The sequence below is a fragment of the Bos mutus genome, chromosome 19 (genome assembly GCF_027580195.1).
Source record: "Bos mutus isolate GX-2022 chromosome 19, NWIPB_WYAK_1.1, whole genome shotgun sequence".
In the NCBI taxonomy this organism is placed as follows: domain Eukaryota; kingdom Metazoa; phylum Chordata; class Mammalia; order Artiodactyla; family Bovidae; genus Bos; species Bos mutus.
This window is the reverse complement of record NC_091635.1, coordinates 21196071-21201874: the sequence shown is the minus strand read 5'-3', so window position 1 is coordinate 21201874 and position 5804 is coordinate 21196071.

Sequence of the window (5804 nt, the reverse complement as noted above, 5' to 3'; positions counted from 1 at the left end):
TGGATGGCACTGGTCTCGAAAATGAAAACCAGCCTGGCTGTGGTGGTGGCCCGTTTCTGTGGTGTGAAAGTGAAAGTCACTAAGTCATGTCCTACTCTGCAACCCCATGGACTATACAGTCCACGGAATCTTCCAGGCCAGAATACTGGAGTGGGTAGCCTATCTCTTCTCCAGGGGATCTTCCCAAACCAGGAATTGAACCGGGGTCTCCTGCATGGCAGGGGTAGTCTTTACCAGCTGAGCCACCAGTATGCCCTTCTGGCGGACTTCCAGCTGTCAGCGGGGTGGCTGTGAGCATTACTACAGTGTTCCCATCACACAGATGCAGTTAGTGAAGGAAGGGCAGCAGACGGGAAAAATTAATTAAGGAAGGAAGCACTTAGTTCTGAACTTTACCTTTGTTTTTAACTTTTAAGTAACAGCTGTGTTTGACAACTGACTCACAAAAATTCTTAAAATGTAACAATTGGCTGTTGGGAGCGGCTTCCCATGGAGAGTTTTGAGCAGAGGAGCATTTGGGCAGATCTGGGGTCCCGCGGGCTGCAGAGCTGAGTGGTAAGTAGGCGTGGATTAAGAGATTTCAGAGGCTGGGGCCCTCCAACTGGGTGCTCCCTGGCGCACTTCCCCTGGTGCCCACAGAGCGGCAGCAGAGCCCCAGTGTTGGTGCCTCCAGTGGTCAGGGGTGGGGGGGCAGCCCTTCCTTGGTGTAGAAGGAGAGCTGAGTCCCCAGGGGAACAACGAGGGCTCCCTGCTGCTGCTGCTGCTGCCTGGCTCAGCCAAGGCCCCAGGGGTGGGTATGCAGGGTGGCCCAAGGTCTTGTGGGTCAGGGTTACCCCAGCTCCATGGACCTCCAGAGAGTTGTGTGACCCAGTGCTGCCACTCCAGGCTGAGACCCAGAACCTAACTCCCTACTCCCACCCTCTCTGGACTCATTGTGAGTGAGGCCCTTTATGATCTGCCTGATTTAATTCTCATCTCAACCTCTGATATATCTTATCTGGGGCCCAGGCTCAAATCCTGACATTGCCATGTACCTCTGGGCAAATTACTTAACCTCTCTGATCTTGTTTTTTTCCTATGTAAAACAGGCATAGGATGAAAGGAATGACCATGGTGCCTGGCACAGATCAAGTGTTCAGTGTTAATAAACGGTAGCAATTAACATTTGCCCCCATCTTGCAGATGAGCAAACTGAGGCCCAGAAAGATGAAGTGGCAGAGCAGGATTAGAACTTGGAGCCACAGAGACAAAGCACAGAACTCCACCTTCCAAAAGGTCTGTGACAGTCCCCTGGAACCTCAAACCTGACACCCCTACAGGGAGAGGGCTGCTGCTGCTAAGTCACTTCAGTCGTGTTCGACTCTGTGCGACCCCATAGACGGCAGCCCACCAGGACTCCCCTATCCGGGCTCAAACCCACCATGAAGGATGAGGGCTATCCCAGCTTGGGCTCCCAGTACTCTCAGTCAGCCCCCCAACCCTGCTAGAACCCTCGCCCACCCCACCCCCAGCCCAGATTCCACTCCTGGAATCCTGGGGCCTGCCAGGCCCCTGGAGGAGCCGCCAGGAAGAAGCTGCTTGTGTGGTTTGGGCAGAGGAGGAGGGTCGCGGCCTCAGCTGGGATCTGGGCCAGCTCCTGGAAGGCGGGCCTGCCTCCCGCAGCCAGGCTCTCCAGACCTTCCTCCCATCCTGGGCCGCCCCTGTTTGGCCTCCCTGGGGGGCTTTCTCACCATCCCTTCTCCTGCCATCTCTCAGCAGGTGGCCTTGGACCTTAGCTTCCATTTCCTGTCTATAAAAAGGTTTGTCCTTGTGACTACCTCCAGTGTCACCGCAAAGATCTGAGCAGATAAAACACAAATGCAGAGTCTATTGGGGTGCCTGCCTCTGAGGACACCCTGGATGCACGCCAGCCTGGCTCTGGGACACCCCTACTCTCCCTACATCCATCAACCACCAAGTCCTATGACCTTTGACTCCCAGTGTGGGTTATTATTTGCATTTTATATTTTTAATGCAACATTTCAACCACACTGAAAAATACTTAAGAGAAGCCACATTACCAACCACATGTGTTAACAGTTTGTCACACTTGCTTTCTGACTTTTTAAGATTAATTCATATATTTTATAAATGTGTTGAGTATCAGCTGTGTGCCAGGCACTGTTCTAGGCACTGGAGACACAGCTGTGAACAACAGCATTCAAAACCAAGCCCTCAGGGAGCTCATTCTTAAACTGGGAGACACATAATATATATAGATGGTGGGTAAGAAGAGGCAGGCAGAGAGGAAGAGGCAGGCAGAGAGGAACAGGCTGGGGAGGCGTTGGAAATCTAGAGGCCCTGGTGGCATGAGGCGGGGAGTGGGTTCCTTGAACAAGTGTCATCAAGTCAGGACTAAAAGGAGGAGAAAAGTAAAGTGAAAGTTGCTCAGTCGTGTCCAACTCTTTGCAGCCCCATGGACTGTAGTCTGCTGAGTTTCTCTGTCTGTGGAATTCTCCAGGCAAGAATACTGGAGTGAGTTGCCATTCCCTTTTCCTGGGGATCTTCCCAACCCAGGACTAGAACCCAAGTGTCTTACACTGTAGGCAGATTCTTTACCATCTGAGCCACCAGGGAAGACTAAAAGGAGGGGAGGGATTTGGCAAAGCATCTCAGGCAAGGAAACAGCAACTGCAGGTCTTCTGAGGAAGAAGCCCACCTGGTACCTGTGAAGACTGGAGAGGCGGCCAGTTCTGAGCCGGCTTGCCAGGGACAGATCCTGCTCAGCCTTGGGCTCCACTCCTGCTTAAATCAACTCATTGAGTCCTTACTGCGTTTTACAGATGGGGAAACTGATGGCCAGGTAAGATGGCTTACCAGAGGGTACCCAGTTGGCAAGAGGATGTCTTGGGATCTGAAGCCAGACCTAGGTCCCACCTCAGAGCTGGGCGGGACCCTGGGGTGGCCGAGGAGAAGGAGGAGGAGGAGGAGGAGGATGTAGGGAGAGGCCACCCCACCCAGGAAATGCCGAGAAGTCCCAGCCCGTCCCTGGCCCGAGGCTGACCTGAGGCTGGGAGGCTGCAGGATGGACCAGCTTTCCCTTCCGGTGCTGACTCAGGTGCCCTCCTGCTCCCCCACCTCCAGGACAGGTATGGGGGTCACCCAAGGTCAAGAAGACCCTGTGTGCAAGCCCTTGCCTGGGCTCCCCTGAGTCTGCTTCCTGCTCTGAGCAGGCTTGGCCCTGCTGCCCCGGGGCAACCGTGGTGATCACAGGCTGGGCCCAGGCTCTCGGGGTAGGGGAGGTACAAGCAGTCCTTGGTGCCCCAGACCTGCCCTGTGCCTCTCCTAACCCTGCCTCATGTCTCAGTTTACCCATTTAACTCCTTTCAACCTGATCCGATGGGGCCAAGCTGGGGCCTCAGAGTCACCTGGTAAAGGGCTGTTTTAAAGTCCAGACTCGGGCCCCATTCCACGGGCATTCTCACAGGTGTCGGGAATCCCCTCTTGCCTGGGGCCCTCGTGTCTCTCCCTCCTGCCTTCTCTACTGTTGAACTGCCCCTTTCCACGACACCTACCCCAGGTCAGATGCCTCTTCTGGGTTCCCAATACCCCCGGCATTCCCAGTATAGCACAGCAAACTCCGGGTTGCTGTGGTTTTCACTCAGTTCTGTGTCCCTCTAGACTGTGTGGAGGGGGAGGCATGGCTGCCCTTTCAAAGACAGAAATGGAGACTGAGAAAGGGCAAGGACCAGGGTGACAGAGGGGCGGAGCTCAAACAGCAATTACCAAGAACTCTAATGACAGCTGACTCCCACATGACACTTCCTGTCTGCCTGGCACAGTCTGGTCTCAGGGCTTTACAAATACTAATTCACCTCTTGTTCATAATGACCCTCTAAGGCAGGTAGAGGCTGAGCACCACAGAGTTAATGCTTTTGAACTGTGGTGTCGAAGACTCGAGAGTCCCTTGGACAGCAAGGAGATCCAACCAGTCAATCCTAAAGGAAATCAACCTTGAATATTCATTGGAAGGACTGATGCTGAAGCTCCAATCCTTTGGCCACCTGATGTGAAGAGCCGTCTCATTAGAAAAGACCCTGATGCTGGGAAAGATTGAATGCAGGAGGAGAAGGGGACGACAGAGGACGAGATGGTTGGATGACATCACCAACTCAATGGACATGAGTTTGAGCAGGCTCCAGGAGATGGTGAAGGACAGGGCAGCCTGGCATGCTGCAGTCCATGGGGTCACAAAGAGTCGGACATGACAGCCACTGAACAACAAAAACAAAGGCAGGTACTAGGATTACCCACATTTTTTACAAATGAGGAAACCTGAGACACAGTTTAAATGTCTTGCTCTAGGTCACATAGCTTCTAAAGGCAACTAAGGATGTGAATTAACACCTTCCTAACACTTCTCTATGTGAGGCCTTCACTTTGCAGAAAAGGCCACTTAGGGCTCAGGCAGTCAAAATCAGCCGAGAGTGGGAGGGCACGCACCAGAACCCAGGCCTCAGAGCACCCAAGTTGGGTGCGGGCAGTGGCCGGAGAGGCCTGATGCTTCTCAGTGCAGCCAGCTTGCACCTTTGCCTGTGAGCATCTGTCTTAGCTTCCTCGTCTAGAACACTGGGCTTTCCTCCTTCCCAGGACTGTTGAGAGCACTTAATCAGCTGAAACCGGGAGAGGGTTGTGAACAGTGCTTGCCACACCTGCAGACACTCAAGCCTTGTTCTTATCATCTTCCCTTCTCTCACTTTCCTGCTCCCCGGCTCACCCTTTTTCCAGATCCAATCCCAAGGAAGGGCTGAGCAGGGCTGACATGGGTGGGGTGTGGGGGCTGGGCCTGTGGCTTGGCAGCTGCCTGGGGTCACAAGTCAGGCACGCCTCCCTTGACACAGCTGGTGGGGTCTGGGCCAAGTCTGTCAGCCCCACCTAAGCTTCTGGGACCCTGAGCCCAGAGCAGTCTATTCTCAGCCTTGGAAGGGAAGGTTCAGCCTTCAGGCCATTATCCAGATGAGAAAAGGAAGCCTGGGAGGTGGGTAGCGATAGGCCATCCTCTCTCAGAGTGGAGGGCTGCAGCTTTGTTTTAACAGTTCTCTGCGCAGGGAGGCCTTCCCTCCATCTTGGAGAAGGCCGGATCCAATCTCAGGACCAAATGCCAGCTCTCGAGGAAAGGTCTCTTCTCCCAACTGGGTCTCCATCCTTCTCTTCAGCTCGTGGTGCGCCTCGTGGTGGCCCCCGTGAGGCCACCAGAGCTTCTTAATGTAGGATCCTGGAGATGCAGGAGTTCCCCAGGGGCTGGGGGCGGAGGAGGGCATTCCCGACCGACCACCCAGCTGGGACAGGAGTGTGGCGTGGGCGGTACTCTGGCCCGCTGGGGTATGGTCCACGTGGGGTCCCGGGAAATCCGTCAAACAATACAACTGAGCAATCACTGGGCCAATAGCGCAGATGGGGAAACTGAGGCTGGGGGCTAGGGAGTCACCCGGGTCAGAGCTTTCCTGGCTTTAGGGACGGGGCTGCCTCATAACCTGGGTGTGCTCATCGCTGGTTCCTGGCAGGAAGGGAAAAACCTTCTCCGCGTTAGGAAACGCGCTGCCACTCAAAAACCAGTCCCCAGTCATCCACGCCGAAGCCCCGCTTTCGGACTACAAGTCCCGGCAGGCCCCGCGCCGCGGCGCACGCGCGGCGGGGCGTGCTCGCGGGCGCCCACTGAGTGCCAGGGAGGGGCGGGGGCGGGCGGTGTGAGGGTCGTCCATTGGCCGAGCGGCGCGTCCGTCGGACAGCCCCGCCCCGTGCAGGCCCTGCCCCGCCGCGCCCGC